The sequence below is a fragment of the Aphis gossypii genome, unplaced genomic scaffold, assembly GCF_020184175.1.
Source record: "Aphis gossypii isolate Hap1 unplaced genomic scaffold, ASM2018417v2 Contig00201, whole genome shotgun sequence".
Lineage (NCBI taxonomy): Eukaryota > Metazoa > Arthropoda > Insecta > Hemiptera > Aphididae > Aphis > Aphis gossypii.
The window spans coordinates 309,288-329,470 of NW_026083025.1; the positions used below are offsets into that span (position 1 = coordinate 309,288).

Sequence of the window (20,183 nt, forward strand, 5' to 3'; positions counted from 1 at the left end):
TCTGTTACTGAAGAGCTAGGGGATTGAACACATATATTTGAAGGGTCAATAGTAGTAGGAATAGAAGGTTCAGTATCTATAGTTACATTGCTGTCATAATCTTAAGGGTCATCAAAAATCAATGAAGAGTCAATTGGTGTATCAAATTGTTGCAATAATTTAGTTAGTTCATCAGAATCATTTTCATCTAACACATTCTTACAAGTATTATCCCAGTCCAAATCATAGTCCAAATCGTTACTAAAACTATCACCATCAGAATCCAGGCCGTCTTCAGAGTCAGTTGGTATATCTTGATTTATCAAATGTGTTATTTCCTTATCCGAAAGTTTATTCATTATGAATATTATCGAAAACAAAACAACTAACTAGGTATTAATTAAAATACGTTTATTTAAAACCTAAGAACTTAATAATTATACATACAATTGTATTATTGAATAAAATATTAAGATTCAAGTTACAACTCACAAGTAATATTATTTTCAAATCAAATAAATAGAGGATTTGTAGGTTATCAGTTATCACTAAACTCAACAACCTATAATGCATAGTGTTGCTTATGGGCAACAAACTAAAACATCGAAATTAAACGATTTCAGTTATCAATATTGTACCAATTATCGATAAGACATCATCTACACAGTGTAGCCAAATAGATAATAATTTTTTTCAAGTTGTAAATATAAGAAATATGGTAGATATTGTTAAACAAAGTTTACGGTATATTACGTATTTGATAGTACGTGACCGCTTCTGATACTTTTTACTAATTAATGTTGATAAACACGATTTTGTGATGAATAATGACAATAATGTATATAATACTACGAATTGTTGTTAATTCAGACACGAAATAGTCTAAGAGGGTAAACTCAGACAGCAAAAAGTCGAAGATGTCTTACTCAGGCAGATAAAAGTGTGAACGAATTTGTAATTCAGACACAGAAAAAAATTATTTATAAGGTTTAAAATGAGTTTAAACAAAAAATTGGATGAGGTAGCTCACTATATTAAGAATCAATATCCAAATTTAAATTTTGGAAATGTCTCAGTTTCTGACAGTTGTGTAACTAATATTTGCAATATCATCTTTAATAAAGAAAATGATAATGGTTTAAAAAAATCAATTACAAATGCTATCAATAGAAACACTTCATCTTTTCGTAAACGTATTACAAGTATGAACAATACTGATTTATGTAATGTGTCAGAAATGAATAATACAATAATAAAATGTATTGAAAGTTGTAACTATACGTCTAGTGATTTCTTAAATTACAATGTCGCGATTCTAAATGCCGTATGTAAACACATTAAAGTAGCTGCAAATCATGTTAACCGTATTAAATTGTATAGGAAATGTAAAAAACACTTTGACATGTCTTTGTGTAATCCATCAGATGACACAGACATTATGAATTCAAATAGTGTTTATTTTAATGAAAATTCTAGTATTGAAAATTGCACTTCATATTCTGATCACACAGAGCCTGAACTAGTGCATAAAGACCACGTTTCACTTGAATACACAATTGTATCGTCCCAAAGTAATTGCAGTTGGATGATAGGAAATCCACTCATACCTTGTAGTACTCCAATTCTATCAGAAAGCATAAGGGTTGAATCTGATTTTGTTACACCGAATAAATTGGAATGCAGAAAAAATGCTGGACTTGTGCCAAGTCCCCTTAAAAATGCCTATTTTAAGAAAACCCCGTTCAAGTCTGGTGTTGTGCTGCCTTTGAAAACAATAAACTGTTTTCCAAAAGAATACAATAGCAGTGAATGTGAGTTTTTTGAAGGAATTTTCCCATTTTCACGTGTAGAGTGGTCTCATATGTTATATACACATATTAGCGGTGAAAAACGTTTGGATAAGAATAAATATCCTATTATATTCAGAAAGCTCATTAGAACTGTGAACAATACATGCGTTGTTAATTCAAAAAGGGTTAGATATTTTGAAAACCATTCCAATATGTACATGTATTGTAGCCACGAGGGGTGCAAACTTTTTAGAATTAAAGTCCAGCTTCAAAACCAAGTGTTTCTGGCGGAAGTATATAGTTCTGGTTTAAATTACCATCACAATCCAGAAGACAATGGTCTCAAGAACCACGTAAAAGGGATTCAGCGAGACTTACACAAAGAAGCGCTAAAAAAGACAAAAGCGTTTTCCTTCAGGTCGGACGCTGTTGACATGGCATCACCCACTCAGTTGAATTGTGGTAATTTGCAAGGCATTAAATCGGATGACGTCGTCAGAAAAATCAGATCAGAGGCCTTAAGTGCCGATGATTATGATAAAGATGATTTTCATGACCTAGTATTGATGTGTAATGACAAAGAAAACAACTTTGTAAAGCATGTCGGCATACCGTCCGTTCACTGTTATAGTAACGAGCAGTTGGACATACTAAAAAATCTGATTAAAAAACAAAAACCAGTAACTGGGTATTTGGATGCAACTGGTACAGTGGTCAGGAAAATTGACAAGAACAGCAAAAGAGTTCTGTACTATGTTCTAGTTGTTAATGTCCCATTACCTAGAGACTCAAGTGTCACGTGCCCTGTTGTTGAAATGATTAGTTCAGCCCACGACATTGTTGCGATTTCACAATGGCTGAACGCTTTTAAAGCATTCGTTTTGAAACACAAACTGACTTGGCCAGTATTCACAAATATCGTGACAGAATTCAGTTATGCCCAAATGAATGCCTTGTGTATAGGATGGAATGGTTTTACTTCCATATTCGACTACCTTGACTGGTGTTACAGAGTATTGGTTGAAAACCACGACGAATCTAATGTCACCATCATAAATATATGTGCAAATCATTACACAAAAATTATAGTAAACCATGTCTACACATATTTTCAATCTGAGAAAAACCATCGTATGACTGTAGAAAAAACTAAAAGAAATGATGTCATTGATTGGATATGCATACTTTTTAACACAACCAGTTTGACAGATGTCGAACAATGGTTCAAAATATTTTCAGTAATACTGTTGTCACCTTATGGTACAGGACACACGAAAAATGCCATTAGTACAATGAGAGCCAAGTGTTATGATAAAATATACCAATTGCCAACTGAATCGAACAACGAAGGTGAGGATCACTCGAAGGAAATAAATAAATTTCTATGCGAATCCAACACGAGTGATTCCATGATGTTGTGTAGATTTCAGTCAATCAAAGAACAAGTTAAATCTGAAGTCTCAAATTGTGCTGAAAATTTTGAAAATTTAAGCATTAATGAATATTATGATGAATCATATTTACACCAGTTTATAGTTAAGTGTGTACCTTTCTTAGCACTGTGGACACCTATTATGAATAATAAACTCAGCAATGGCATTGAAATCCGCCAGAGTAATGCTACCGTTGAATCTTGGTTTAAAACAGTCAAACAAGACATACTAGAAGGCGACCGCAGGTTTAAGTGCGGCCGGTTTTTAAAACTTATGAGACAGCGTGTGACGAATGTACACAAACAAATGAAGTACAATATTAGAAAAGGGAAGTGCACTCGTGCGCTTGATTTTGACACTAAGTCTAAACAGAGTACTACTAAAGAAAATGGAAAAAGAAAAATTTCAGAATTGTCTAGCCTTAATCATTTAGATGAAACAGAGAGTTGGGGAAAAAAAGAAAAACAACATAAACACCTCCAACCCATCAAGTACCGTCCTTTCAAAGCACTGTCGTTAAAAATCCCAAAGTCTTCGACCATTACAGCAGATAAAAATAACATTGTGGTCATAGAATGTGACAATGAGACTAGGTTCACTGTTGATGAGCCTATTAATGACGTAGTTGTCTGTGATTTAAGTAAGCCATTGTCGGATGATTGTTTAATGAAATCCGTTTCGACACCTGGCAGTCATAAATCTCCGTTTCGACTACCAGTGAAATCTATAGATTTATACGACAATATGCTCCCTAAAGATTTGACGTACTATAAACCAATTAAGTTGCCAAAAAATAAACATTATCTAGTTGTAAAATATAGTTACTTATTATCTATTAATAAAAATTGTAACATCTTGGACGACCTGTATTTCCCAGATTTTGATACATTGTCTGAAGAAAATTGGTTGTGTAACTTTGTTATAGATATTTGTTTGTTGTCATACGCTTTTAATCTGCGCTTAGAAAACACACACATTTTATCATGCAATGATGTTGCATGGCTATTGGGAAAAAGAGTAGTTGGGGAAGTGCATAACAAAATTACTTTCAATCAGAACAGTATGGTTATCCTGCCATGGTTAATTGGTAGACATTGGATTATAGTCTTTATAAATTTCAACACCAAAGAGTGTTATATCATGGACCCGATTAGTCCATATGATACAGAGAGTCGAGCATCAAAAGATCGTTTCAATAAAGTATTTAAAATTTTGAAATCAGATGTCATCTACGGTGACGGCACACATGAATGTCCATCGTTAACACAGATTCCATGCCCGTTTGAAAATGTTCCAAAACAAAATGATGCATTTAATTGTGGAGTTTATATTATATATTACGCATTTAAATTTATGGACAATTCCAAGTTCAGTTTAGAGTTCGATCCTAACACTTATAGAGAATATTTAAAGAAATATCTATTAGAGAATTCTGAAGACATGACAAACATATGCTTATACTGTAACTGGCACTCAGATAGGCACCGTTGTCCACTGGATGATGAATATGTAGAATGGGTGTCGTGTTCTTGGTGTTGTCGCTGGATAGCCATCAATTGCATCCCTAAAGAATACAGACTTATTAATTATAATAATATTGATTTCTTCTGTTTATTTTGTCAAAAATGATGAAATTAAAACAATATACAGAAATACTAAATATAGAGTTTAGGTAGGTGAACAAGTTTTATTGTTAACAAATGTCTGGTACCTATGTGTGGAATAAGAACACTTAAGAAATTATGAAATATTTAAACAGTAACTATAGAAGATGTTATTTGAAACAATAATCTACCTATCTAATAATAATAATATCACAGGTTTTAGACTACTTTATGAGATATCTCTCGGATGCTAAGAAAATATTCTACACAACAGTAGGTACCTGTACAACAAAAATAGCAATCTTATCAAAATGCTATAATTAATGATAGTTGATTATTTCTAAGTTAGTAAAAAAAAAAAAAAAAACATACATAGTAAGTTAAAAAACAACCACAAAAAAATAACTTAAACAATGTTTAAAATACTTTTCATTAAAAGGTACAGAATTGAATTAATTCATTAGCTTAATCAAGCTAGTCTTGTTACAGTAAGTTAATCCAAACATTTTTTCATATAGGTATGTAAAATACCAGACATTATACAAAAACACAACTTGTAACCACACCAGTTATGCTTTTACTTTAATTCATGCATAACTGACAGTCCGCAGTCTGATTTAAAGTGGGACGGCATTTTGTGTTTTACTTAATGAGTAATCGATTATAAAAAATGTCTGATGTGTGTGGGTGTAAAATAAAAACACTTAAAAAATTATGAAATATTCAAACAATATATATAAAAAGAAGTTATCTGTATGTAATAATGTATTTAAAACAATAGGTAACGCACCTATCTAATAAGATTATTATCACAGATTTTAGATAACTTTATAAGATAATGCTTGCAACCTAAGAAAATGTTCTGCACAACACATAGGTACCAAGTGTAGTATTATAATATGTAAAAAGAAAATTACACGGTTTTTTTCAAAATGCTATTAAGATTGTTTCTAGGAATTATGAAAAAAATATATATACAGAGTAAATTAAGAAATAACCACAAAAAGGTACCAGATTTAATTAATTTTATTAGCTTTTTCAAACTAGTCTTGTTACAGTAACTTGTAAAATAAGTTAAACCCAACCACTCATTTACATAGGTAGGCAAATCACTAGACATAATTTTAAAACACATAGTATAATGAAGGGTTCAGTGCAACAACCTGGTATGTCCACTTTCTCAAAAAAAATTTTTATTGCGGTTTTCTAATGAGGATATAAAGCTACACATTTCGGTGTAACAAACTGGTATGTCCGATTATTAGATACAGATATATAAGCAAAAATGAACTTACCAGGTTATTATATTCAGTGCAAGAACCTGGTATGTCCCTATTATCCGGACATACAAGGTTTTAGCACCGAAACTAATTTGACTAAAAATTATAAAAATCAAATTTATGAGCAAGAAACCTGGTAAGTCCATACATTTATCGTATTTATAGATCCTAACATAGTTTGTGTTATTGTAATTGTAATTTGAATACATAATATCAATAAAAAATATAGACTGTTACATGTTTTCTATATAAACATAAAGTATATGATAAATATTAAAGAATTTAAACGTTTATTTCTTCTCCTGAAAAATTTCCAAAAGTGGATATACCAAGTTGTTGCACTGGACCCTTTAATTTTTTTTTACCACACCAGTCATGCTTTTTCTGTAGAGGATACCTACTGCTAAATCAATGATGTACTGTTAGCTGATATACATTTTCAGAAGGCCATTATGATGTGTGGAAACAATAATATAAATGCTTATAACTGAAATGAAATAAAATTAATACACATTAACTATTATAATATCTATACTTACTAATTTAAACTGTATATGATTCAGACACAATAGGTTTATTTAATGCCTGATTCGTGTTGATGAATACCAATCAGAAGTTTGATAAGAATGACCTCAAGTTGTTGGTAACAAATAGCAGTTGTTATGTATATTTACTTTGTATATTTATTCATGTGTTGTTCAGGCCCAGGATGTAGACTAAAATATAAAATGACTTTTATAAAAATATAGTAGAAAGTTTAGATACTGTTGTTTATCATAACCTACCAATAATACGTTATTGTAATATTGCAACACTACACAACTTCCGTATTTTAAATTGTAAGTCTTTAAGAGTGATTGTTGTAGGTAGTAATAACTTGAGGTTCAGTAACACTTTGTTTTTTCAATGTTTTTCGTCTCCCTTGATTCATTATTGTCAATATTGCACCTAGAAATATTTAAACAGTAATGTAAAATAAAATCTACATAGCAGGTGGATAATGAAGGTTTATGAAATTCATCCTGATAGTCACATCGGAACCAACTAATACCTAAGAAATAACTTTTATTTTTTTCAAAAGTTGTAAGTATCATAGACATATTATGTCCTAAACATTTTTACTAAAACTAACAAAAAATTAGAGTGTTGGTCATTGACAAATGCTTTAAAATTTACAGAAATGTTTAAAAAATTTTATAATAACATCTCAAGAGCCTAAGTTTCAAAGTTAGACATTTTGTCTTGAAAAAATATTTTTTTAAGTTTTTTACTTTTTTGAATGATAACATAGAATTTTAATTTCATATTCCAAAGCAGATTTTTTTTCTAAGTATTTTGATACATACAAATCGAATTTGGGACGAGTAGTTTATGAGTTATAAGTATTTAAATTTTAAAGTTTAGATAGTCGGTGAGGAGTGTACGGGGTACCCCGAAAATATTTATCCACTACTACGCTTGTCTAAACTTCAAATACTTATAACTCATAAACTACTCATCCTAAATTCGATTTATATGTTTCAAAATACTTGGGAAATATTCTGCTTTGGAATATGAAAAATATAAGGATAAAAATATTTAAAAAAATTGTTTTTAAATCTTACAAGGACTTAAGAATCTGAATATTTAGATATATCACTAGGAAATTATGATGATGTTCCAGGAGAAAAAGTGTAGTCAATACTATCATGTAAATCTAGATAAAATTTAAAAATATTATATTAAATAATTATTATAAATGGATCTCTATATAAAAAATATTAATAATCATGTGAACTTACCAGGTGAACAAGTTAATGGAAGGGCTGAAATGTATACAGTATTATTGGGAATTGTACGTAGATTTCATTAAAATAATAAAATGGTCAGTTTAATAAATATTCAAGTATTTTCAAAAAATGATACAAATTTGAGAAAATAACATAGAGAAATTTACTTTATCAATAATCGTGATTTGTTAAACTTTGATAAAAAATTATTAAATATAATTACGGTTAGGGTCAGGGACGGTTACCAATATAAATATTGGACATACAATTGAGGTTATGTTTATAGATTTTATCACGGTCTTAAATATAAACCCAAAACCGGGTCGTAGCATAGATAATAAAGAATGGATAGGCCACGCCTATGCTTATAAAGTTATAACATGTATAGGTGCCTCGTTCCTAAAGAGCAGATATCTTCTAGTGTCTCACAAAGGTGCCTGTTATCTCAACTTTTGGTTATCACTTATTGAAAATCTGATATATATATATATATGGATTAGGGAGTCGTAGGCAGTTGTCTGAAAAATGATAAGAACTCGGGCCGAATGACGGCACCACTAAAGTTATTGCCAACATACAATTTCAAAAAATTTTATTATAAAACTTTATTATAAAACAAAAAGATGACAGCAACTCAATATATATTTCTTCTGTCTTCCCTGATAGAATTGCATATACCAATGGAAAACTCTATAACCAAGTATGTGCATTATTAAATAATTGCTTATATTATTTCTTGTTATGATTTTTAATTATTTGCTGTATTGTAGATATTGAAATCTTGGAAGATTCCAGGTGCAGAATAAACATTTTCTGAAGATTTGGAGCTAAATAAAAATAATATACAGGGTGAAGTATTGACTTTTTTCATTTTTTATTTTATTTATTTTATCTTACTACCATAATATTTATTATATTATTATTTATTTTATTTATATTATTTATCTAATAATGTCAAATATTAGATTAAAAGCATTAAAGGTACCATATAATATCGATGTAATTATTTACTATTTTAAATTTTGAACATCGTAATCATTATATGTACGCATATCTTTAAATTACAAGACACCTACAAATTAATAACTCCAATTATTAAACTATAATGATGGTCAGGAAATGAAAACACACTGAATAAATTTTTTTTTTTTGTATTTTATATTATTTTGTTATAAGGCTATGTTATTATGTTATATAGGCATGTTATTAAGGCTGCGGCGGTTGCTGCGGCAGTTGCTGCGGCGGTTGCTGCTGCTGCAGCTCCGGCTGCTGCTGCTGCTGAGCAGCCAGGGCGGCCTCCTCCCTCAACTTTTTTGCAAGAGCAATGGCCGCTTCTGCGGCCTTCTCTGCCCTGGCTGCTCTACTTGCAGCCTCAGCGGCAGCATCCGTGGCCGCTGCGGCGGCGCGCTTGGCGTAATGGCACTGTGTGGCGGTATGCCCCCGCTTGAAACAAACTATGCATTCTAGAAAATCAAATGAATCAAAATTAAAACATATCCATGATAAAATGTTAATTCGTTTTTAATTTAAACAATTATTTATAACCAATGGTAATACGTTATACGTATCACATTATGCAAGTATATAGGTATATTTAATAATAAATAAATAGATCATTAATAAAATATATTAAAATAATCAATTTTATACAGATTTCAATATAGTTGAAGATGAGCTAGTATTTGATGGTATGGAGGTGTTAAGTGCTGATGATAGTAATGATTTGGATATGGAATATGAAGTACCAAAAAGTAGAGAAAGTATGCCAGGTAGCTGGAAAAGAAATGTCAATCAGAAATTAAGAATGAAAGGAGACCCATATTTAGGATATAGCAGGTCAAGAATAAATCAAGTTTTACATAATGTTGACTGAGTAGGTAAAAATATTAGACCAGCTTGTGCAAGTGAAAAATCACAAAAAGGAAATGCAATGAAGTAGCTGAAGTATATAGATTAAAAATATTTAATCGTTTTTGGAAAAACTTGAACTGGGATGAAAAAAAAACTTATGTAACTTCTTTAATAATAACCACTTCTGTGAAACAAAGAACTGTAGAATCATCACGAAGGAACAGCACTATGTCTTATAATTTAAAAATTCATGATGCATATTAGTGTGTATGTAAAACAATGTTTTTAAATACACTTGGGTTAGGTGAAAAACAAGTTCTAACTTGGTGCCTAACTGAAAAAGATAATGAGATGAATTATGAGAAAAATAAAGAAAATAACAAAAGCTCTACTTTAAGAATTACTCCAGAAAAAAGAAAAAGGATATTTGTAACTGAATTTCTTAACAATTACCAAAACTACCCTCACATTATTGTAGGAAATCTACCTCTAGATTATATTTTGAGCCATATGTCAAATCTAAGTCTCAATTATACAGTATGTACAAAATAAAGTGTGATGAAGAAAATAAACAACCAGTGTCTAGAAAAATATTTACTGATATTTATGAAAAAACCAATTTTTCTGTGTACCACCCAAAAAAGGATCAATGTGACATTTGTTGTTCTTATCAAACAAAAATATTGAAGAGAATGATTGGAGTAAACATATGAAGGATAAAGATCGAAGTAGGGAAGAAAAAAAACTAGAGACAAAGAAAAAGCTATGCTTAATGATATTATTGTATTCACTATGGACCTCCAGGCAGTAAAAATTTGTCCATATTTAAAAGCAAGTGCTTTATATTATAAGAGTAAATTATGTGTACATAATTTTACAATGTATAATTTATCCTCTCGAGACTGCACATGCTATTGGTGGGATGAAACACAGTCAGACCTCTCAGCATCATCTTTTGTTGTTGTGTAATTGATCAAATAACTGAATTTAATTTAAAAAATCCATTTAAAAATATTATACTTTGGAGTGATGGTTGCTGTTATCAAAACAGAAATTGTGTCTTATCTAATGCATTATTGGAGTTTGCTATTAATAATAAAATTATAATTGAACAAAAATACTTAACCAAAGGCCATACACAGATGGGATGTGACTCTGTCCATTCAACAATAGAAAATAAATTAAAAAATACTGACATTTATTTACCTTCAGATTATATGAAAATAACTAAAAGTGCCAGGATTAAACCCATATCCATACAATGTAAAATACTGTGATGTAACATTTTTCAAAAAATATGAACTTGAATCATACAGGTTTGATACTATTAGACCTGGTAAAAAGCCTGGAGATCCTACTGTTACTAATATAATGGCTATTAAATTTTACTTTTTTGAGATACGACCTATTAGTCGCCCATTGACGATATACGTCTTGAATAAATAATAAAATTAAACAATAAATAATCTATAACTAAAATTATATAATAATTTAAAACATAGACATTTTTACAAAAATCGTCGTCGCCCAGTAATTAAATTACAAAAATCTGTTGGGCAACAAAAAGTTTTCTCTTTGAGAGATTTTTATCGCCCAGTATATTAGTTGAAATATCCACTGAATGCACATGAATATAAATTGTCCGTAGATAGAACTAGACTATAGAAAACCAATAAGTTGGTATCATATGATAATATATACTTACTATTTCTGTTAGGGGCTTTACCGCCACCACGACCACCGCCGCCACCACCACGACCACCGCCGCCACCACCACGACCGCCGCCTCCGCCACCACGACCGCCGCCTCCGCCACCACGACCGCCGCCTCCGCCACCACGACTGCCGCCGCCTCCACCACCATAATCGTAAATGTATGTTGGCATCTAAACATAAATTAAATTATAGGCATAAAGTTTATAAAATAAATGAGACAAAATATTTCAATATTTATGCACTATACTACAATAACTAAGTTATTTATATCAAATGAATGTTGTTATTTTGGAATATAAATATTACAATGAATAATTTCAATTTCAAAAATAAAAATAATAAATTTAACAATATTTACAACACGATCAATATTAGTTGTATATTCAACCACAATAGGTACGCTGAAAGTTAAATACTTAGTTATCCTATTTACCAATTAATGTAATAAATTTGAATTTATAATAACCAAGGAAAATTAACTGTTACTTTTAAATTGTACAGAATTATGAGGACGCTATGGTATGCACTTTCATAATACATAATACCTTATATAATCATAGATATGTTTGAGGATAAATCGTTATCGTTACGCGATTTCATAAAAATTTAAAACTCAAACGTTCAAAACATTTTTCCTATAATGACGCTTCAAATTTTCTCTATAGCTTTTTGAAGCAAAACTTATGGAAAACTTAGTGTTGGATTTTTTTACCGACACTTTAAAAAAAAATTCGCATAAAAACCGAAAATTTCAGTGGTCTATAAATAACTCAAAAAAAGTCAAACATTTTTGAAAATTTAACTGTATATAGATAACACTAACATAAATATTTGGTAAAAATTTCAAGTATTTACATTGATTAGTTTTTACGGTTAAGTATTTAGTTTCTTTTAACAAGAAGAATGTGAACGTGAGCCTAAATGTGGTCCTGCATATTATTCAAAAATAATAATTGATTATTATGTAATACAATCATTAAATGTATTTAAAATTGAACTTGGGAATAAAGATAAGTAAAATATAAAATATATAAAATATTAGAGGTAGTCATCAATATTGTACTTACATTTATATTGTGTTTTAAATTAAATTTTTAAATTTTAAGATTTTAAAATTTTAAAATTAAAACTTTTAATATTGACGACCGTTCCGCGTGATCGCAAAATACAGAATGACACGGCAGGGTTCGTAACTCAATTCTCATATATTCCCCAAACCCAGGTTAAAAATTTCCCCATTTTTTCCCTGAAAAAAAAAATCAGAAATATTGATTCAGACTAAATTAAACAAAAGTTACTAACGACGTTGGTACTACTGTTAGTTAATGTGGCACAGTCTAGATGATAACATTGTGTACAATAATTATTACAATCACTGATAATATTTACTATCTATTTCATTGTCATCAATATTCAATGATAACAATTAATTTTTATAAAATAATATGTTGACCACAATATTATGGTCCATGTTTAAACCACCAATTAAGAATTAAGTAAGTACTATTTTGGGTGCTTTTCAGTCATTAATATATTATAGATAAACAAATGTATTAAATGTATTAAACAATATAACATTTAACTATTAAACAAGTTATTTAAAGAACTACATAACATTATACCGTCAAATTTTATTAGAGTTGTTAAAAATATCAATATCAATCTTGACAAAAATGTTAAGGAACTACATATTAAACATTATCACTTTTTATAACAATTAATAATACATTATAAAACAGAATAAACTTATTAAACAATATAAAACATTTCAATCTTGATAAAATTGTTAAGGAACTATATATTAAACATTATCACTTTTTATAACAATTAATAATACATTATAAAACAGAATAAACTTATTAAACAATATAAACATTTCAATCTTGATAAAATTGTTAAGGAACTATATATTAAACATTATCACTTTTTATAACAATTAATAATACATTATAAAACAGAATAAACTTATTAAACAATATAAAACATTTCAATCTTGATAAAATTGTTAAGGAACTATATATTAAACATTATCACTTTTTATAACAATTAATAAAAAATATCATATAAAAAATAAAATTATAAATTTTTAAACTTGTACATATTTTGGTTGAAGTTTTTTAAAAATCCATTATCTAAGGGGTAGCTATAACATTCAGAGCTTGACGCTTTAAGCATGCTTTTAGATTGTAATAGACCACACAAATTATCCGTTTGCAATCTATTTCGTTCCTTAGTCTTAATTGCGTTAACCATTGAAAAAATTCTTTCGACACACGCACTGGAATGTGGCAATGTCATAACATTTTTAACTAATGTAACCATTAATGGGAACATAGGAGCATCATCCCCCTTTTTTAGTTTAGAAATATGGGACCAAAAATCTAAAATATTACTATTTTTATCAAGCTTTGCAGATTTAAAATCTGTGAATGGTAGTTTTCTCCATTCCCTATCAACTTCATTAATGTCCATATCCCCAAATAAAATTGGTAGATCAGCAAACATTGATCCTAATGAACTTATTTCATTATCAAATATAGTATCTGGACAAATAATTTTCAAATGCTTCAGTGGTTGTAATAGCTTAAACGGAAATCTTTGATACACTTGTTTAGCTGCTTCTACGTAAAAAGATTGACATCTTAATTTGAAGTCTTGTATCATGGTACTAGTTATTTTCTTTTCAGCCAACATGTGGCTTATTGAAGCCGTAACTTTACCACCTAAATATAAATCTTTCAAATCTAAATAGAATTCAGGATTTCTGTACTGAATTTCAATAACATCTTTGTTAGAAATATAATTCTGTTTCATATAACAATTCAGTATTTCTTTATACAAAGATCCAATTCTATCATAGACTACATGTATTTTGACTGTTGTAGATTGCATTTCAATGTTAAGGTCTATGAAGAATGGCAAAACAAAATCAAGGAATTCAAAATAAAGTAATGTTAACGGATTTGTTAATCTATCCAAAATAATTTTTGCATTCTCCAATCCATCATTTAATGCTGCAGATGTGAAGTACAGTTTTAAAGATGGATATTGTGAAAGTATTCTTTTTACAACTGAATGCAGAGATAGCCATCTCGTCTGGGCTGGATGTAAAAGTTTATGTGGTTTTAAATGTAAAAATTGCTGAAATTCTTTATACTCGCATAGGCGTTTTGGATTGTTACTTATGTAATTATATACATCACGTGCAACATCCTCTACATATCTAGGTAATTTCATACAGGCATATGAGGCACATAAATGAAATGAATGGCAGATACACTTAAATATAAAAAGGTTTGGTATGTCATTGCGCAATTTTGTTGCCAATGAATTGTGTGATCCCATCATATTGTTCGCCCCGTCACTTGCATATCCTATCATATTATTTTGGTATGGTATATTATTGGAATTAAAAAACTGTATTACATGATCGTATAAAGCTTGTGATGTTGCACTATTCACTTCAATCAAAGTTACAAATCTATCCATTATGTTAAATGGTTCTTTGACTATACGGATTACAAGAGCCAAGTGTTTAATTGCCGATCTATCGGTGCTTTCATTCATCCAAAATGATTGAAAATTTATGGGTTTTGAGATCATTCATAAGGTTATTGTGACTTACGGATGCTAATACGTTTGAGATGATGGATTTGCATTTATTGTCCCCGCATTTTAACTGTTGTGCAATTTTTGAATCAGGACAAATTTTTTTGATCAGCTTAGGTAGGTGATTCATAATTGAGTAGGGTAAATTGTGTTCAGCTATAAACAATGCCAAGTGCAGTTCAGCATACTTTACCTATAATAATAAAATATAAATAATAATAAAATAGGTAGGTACCACCCATACAGGTTATAAAACTCATATTATTCCAAATACTCAAAATAATAAATGTATTCAATTTAATATTTTAATTATCAGTACCTAACATTTATTAAAAACTATACTCTATTCAGAATAAGATTATTCAAAGTAATAATTGTAAGTATTTAATTTATAAGAACTAATTAATGTATTTATATTTCAAATTGTGAACTCATGGGCCCACACACAAACATGTTCAGTGGGGTACATTATCTTCTTGAAGAATAAAATAAAAATAAAATAAAAATAATGTATTCTTATTTTGAAAAGAGTACCTATATGAACTATAAAATACATTTTCAAACATACTTCATTGTCCAATTTGTTGTTCTCTGTGAACATTTGGCAAATATTTTGGTTTTTAGAGTTTCCCACATTTTTCTTATGCTTTATACCATTAGCATGCTTTTCGATTTCAGATTTCCCAGCTACTCCATCTACTAGGCATGCTTTGCAATAGAAAAACATATTCCCTAAAAATAAATTAAAAATTATAATATTAATATCAATATATACATTATATTAATAACTAAAATATTTTATTTAAATATTACCTTTTTTACTTGATGAGAGCCATCCTTTAAATGCATCAACTGATTCCCATGCAACGGAATATTTTTGTTTGTAAGATAACTTAACTTTTTAGGTGGCGTATGAGGATAACCGACCTCTGAGTCCGACATTATAAAGATTTCAAGTACAAAATTTAAAATTAACTAACAAGAATTAACTATCAACAACTTACTGTCAACTAAACCAACTAAACAAAAAACTTAAAATCACGATGTATTATAATGACTGTAGAGACTAGACAAAAGACAACTATAGATCATACAAAAACTAATAAAGCATTATATACATTATATTACCTATGATTAGGTAGGTTATATTTAGATTCATATCAATCAACAAGATTGTGGCGATTTAATGATAATATTTTGTGATATCATACGTCTGATACATAATATGTCATATCTTAGAATAACGATTTTTTTTTCCATAATTTTACTAACAAAATAACAAATCTCAAAAAGTCCCCAGAATTTAGAGTTTATATACAAATATTCCCCATTTCCCTAACAAGATCTGAATTCCCTAAACCTAGGGAAATTTCCCTAAAGTTACGAACCCTGCTGTCATCACCGGGTGGCGGCTATCGGCTCTATTTCAACATTTTCAACGGCTACGCGGCAAAATACATTTTTAGCGCTTTGCCTCAGACGAGTATGACGTATCCTAGCGGCGAACATTCGCACTCAATTTTGACAAATTCCCGCGTTCATGACCCGTATAAACGTGGTTTAATTTAATTTGCTAGCTGTTTTTAAATTATTTTACCGATTTCCGGCCGTCGCTTATTACTTGTAAATTAATAATTATATCATGGCCTTATAATAGGTTATATACAGTGTTCGGATTAAATAAGTATTTTTTTATCTAGATAAAGATAAAGATGATGCAACTCAAAAGTATTTAAATAGAGATGAAAGATGACTAAACTCATATTCATCTAGATTCTAGATAAAGAGATAAAAAAAAGATAATTTTTTTTAATAATTTTAAAATAGGTGTACCATAATCTGACTTAACAATATAGTTTTTTTTTGTTATTTTTTAGTGTGTAAAAAATATTATTATATGTTAATGGATCAACATATTATACAGAACAAGTAAATCACATTTTTGACCCAATCAAAATACTTGAAAATTGTATACAAAGTTCCTCATATGTTATTCTTATAGTTATTAAAAAATTATAAGAATACATAGGCACAATTTTTTTTATTAGCATTTGAAGTTCAAATTTTGACAAAAATTCGTCAAAATCATGAATATTTGCAAATTATTTTGTAGTTCAAAATTCATAAAATTGTTTGTATTTATATCTAAAGTTAAAGTCAAAATTGATTAACCATGCCTTTTGCAAATGCGTCCTAATTGAAAAATAAAATATTTGTTTCAAATTAGAATGTATGGCAATATTTAAATATAATTTACCTATCCTAGACTGACAAATCATCTCCGTCCAGAATCGTTTTTCGTATACAATGATTTTACCCAGGGCCTGATTAACCAATAGGCTTCGTAGGCTACAGCCTAGGGCGCCAATTGGTCAACGTTAAATTGGGGGCGTCACAACATTTTTTTTTTTTACGAATGTAGAATTTTTGCTAACCCTATACTACTGGTGACCAACTCCTTAATCAGGCCCTGATTTTACCAATCATTGCATTCAAATTCAACTTAACCTAGTCCGAGGTCCACCCCACCCCCTAATGTACAGCAGAGCGGTACCCATTTGCCGACTTTTTTTTTAGATTTAAGTATATTTTAATTGGGCAATAGGTACTTATATAATAATTAATAAATAAAAATAATAATAACAACATTTTTTTATAATTGACATAGCCAACAGATTATAAAATTAAAAATTTTGAAAAGTATATATTGTATAATCTAATAATAATACATAATATATGTTTTAATGGTAGCGTTTTGAAATTTTTATTTTTCTGACTTATTAACAAATGCCGAAATCGATAACGTGATACACTGATGACTGAAGATAGTGAAGACAGAAAAATGAATAAATGACTATTGATTATCGGAAACAGATTACTCTCACACACAGACAACACACTCAACAAACCAAACTATAAATAAAATCTAAAATAATTCGAATGCGTATTGACTACTTATATTGGTATATTGTGTATATTGTGTTTGTCGTCGCTGATAAGTCATAGGCTGTAACATTGTCAGTGTGTTTTGTGGGCTTCGGCGACCGATTTTTTTATTTAAGTTGTAACTATATACTTCATATTTTAATTGTATAAAATATAAATAGTCCATAATAGACAACCGTCGATAATAATCAGACAACGGCAAGCATCTATTCCTAAAATAGACGAATTGTACATTTTAATTTCTACAGGCTACGACATGCGACAATGGGAAATGAGTAAACACGGTCGTTATTTTACGTTAGTTGTACATATTATTATAAATAAGATTATTTATAAATAATACATTAAAAAAAAATTTTAAAAATCGTTTTTGCCAATTTTTACGATTTTCATCAATAAAAAAAAGTCGGTTAGTGGATACCGCTCTGCTGTACATTAGGGGGCGGGGTGGACTTTGGACTAGGGTAGGTTAAATTTGAATGCAATGATAGGTAAAATCATTGTATACGAAAAACGATTCTGAAGGGAGATGATTTGTCAGTCTAGAATATATTATATTTTAATATTATTATTATGACAAAAAAAATTTTATCGACACTTCAAAAAAATTTTTCAGAAAAATTGAAAATTTCTGTTGTCTATACAGTGGCGTAGCCAGCAGGTAGGCCCGGGCTACCCACTTTTCTTCAAAAATGAATGTTTTATTTCATGTTTTTTATTTAGGTAATAAAAATACTCATTGATAATCCTTATTCCATCAAAATATCGGGCCTACCCATGAAAAATTGTCTAGCTACGCCACTGCTATAAAGTTCAAAAAAAGTCAAAATTCTTTGAAAATTTATCTGTGTATGGAGAACGCTAATATAAACATTTGGTGAAAATTTCAAGTATTTATTTCGATTAGTACACATCATTGTAAAAACAATAATTCATCATCACTCCGTTCAGAATCTAAAAGTATCTAGATGAATTTATTTAGATTAGTAAACTATTTATCTAAGATAAACGTTTAGATACCTTATAACTTTTTATCTAGATAAGATAAAATATGAGCAAAAAACTATCTGGATAAATATCTAGATAAGTCTGAACACTGGTTATATTATACTATTATATAATTATTCTTTCTAGTAAGACTTTTTACGTGCGATATGATCTCATAATTGCTTAGAATAAATTATTATTATTATTAATAATTAATGATATTAATATTATTACTACTATATTATTATTAGGTATTTTTTTTTTATTAATATCGAAGAGTTTTGCTAGTATTATAACACGCGTGGTATCATGTTATCATTTTTTTGGGGGGGCTTAACATAATTAATTTTACGTGCATATGTAATTCAATTTACATACATGTTCAATTTTAACTAATTTAATAAATAATTAAAGATAGTTATAACATACACACGACATATAGTGTTGGAAATATTTTAATTACGATTGCGTACACAACATTTTTTTAAGATATCTACCCAAACGTCAACGGAACTAAATAATAAATCGGAAATTTAAAACCGACAACATGAGGGCCATTTCAACTCAAATTGCACTTGCAATGAAATAAAATTATACACCTAATAATATATAGATTAAAAAAAAAATATGGTTGTACATTTAATTTGGTTTATTTATTTATACATTTAGTATTTATTGGTTGTCTATACTTGTATTATTATGCTATGTTTGGTTTATGATCGTAGTGATCGTATTATAAATAGAAAACATCAAAAAAATAATGAATATCTATTATTGTCTTGCGTTTATCATTAACCACATTGAATAGTTCTTCCAAACACCAGCGGCACAGGCCATAGTCATAAACTCATAAATAATATTATTGTGTACTGCCGTACAGGGATTGACTTGGAAAATTATAATAATGAATAAAAAGAGTTTCTAATAAATGCATTGAATTAATGCCATTGATATAGTATTATAGTTTAATTCAGTTCGGTCTTTCTTAAAGAAATATCGGTAATTTTGAAATAATAAATAATTCATAGTCAAGTTGACCAGTTTCAGATTGTTTCTTCAATAAATGTTCTTTAATCATTATAATATTAAGTATGTACCCAAACGTCCCAAACTAATATTCAATATGTAATCAAATTGTAAAACTATAGGCACCTAATCCACAAGGCTGGGCATTAACGAGTTAATAAGTTAATTTAAGTTAAAAAGTTAAGTTACTTTT

General features: G+C 29.2%; 2 long non-coding RNA genes and 1 pseudogene across 3 annotated transcripts; 1 reads left to right on the plus strand and 2 right to left on the minus strand.

Moving 5' to 3' along the window:
• Positions 1-2,941: 2,941 nt before the first annotated feature.
• Positions 2,942-4,091, minus strand: LOC126553311 (uncharacterized; annotated as a pseudogene).
• A 642-nt stretch (positions 4,092-4,733) lies between these two features.
• LOC126553317 (uncharacterized) lies at positions 4,734-8,008 on the minus strand. The gene is made up of 5 exons (XR_007606477.1): positions 7,868-8,008; positions 6,872-7,034; positions 6,626-6,802; positions 6,488-6,573; positions 4,734-4,766 (listed from the first exon to the last, which is right to left on the minus strand). It is a non-coding gene; the product is annotated as an uncharacterized LOC126553317 (long non-coding RNA).
• Positions 8,009-8,337: 329 nt separating this feature from the next.
• On the plus strand, positions 8,338-11,453 carry LOC126553313 (uncharacterized). 2 transcript variants are annotated; one of them, XR_007606471.1, is made up of 4 exons: positions 8,338-8,555; positions 8,626-8,704; positions 9,508-9,691; positions 11,424-11,453. It is a non-coding gene; the product is annotated as an uncharacterized LOC126553313 (long non-coding RNA). The 2 variants fall into 2 exon arrangements; XR_007606470.1 differs by lacking the exon at positions 11,424-11,453 and having other exon boundaries at positions 8,345-8,555; positions 9,508-10,142.
• Positions 11,454-20,183: the final 8,730 nt, after the last annotated feature.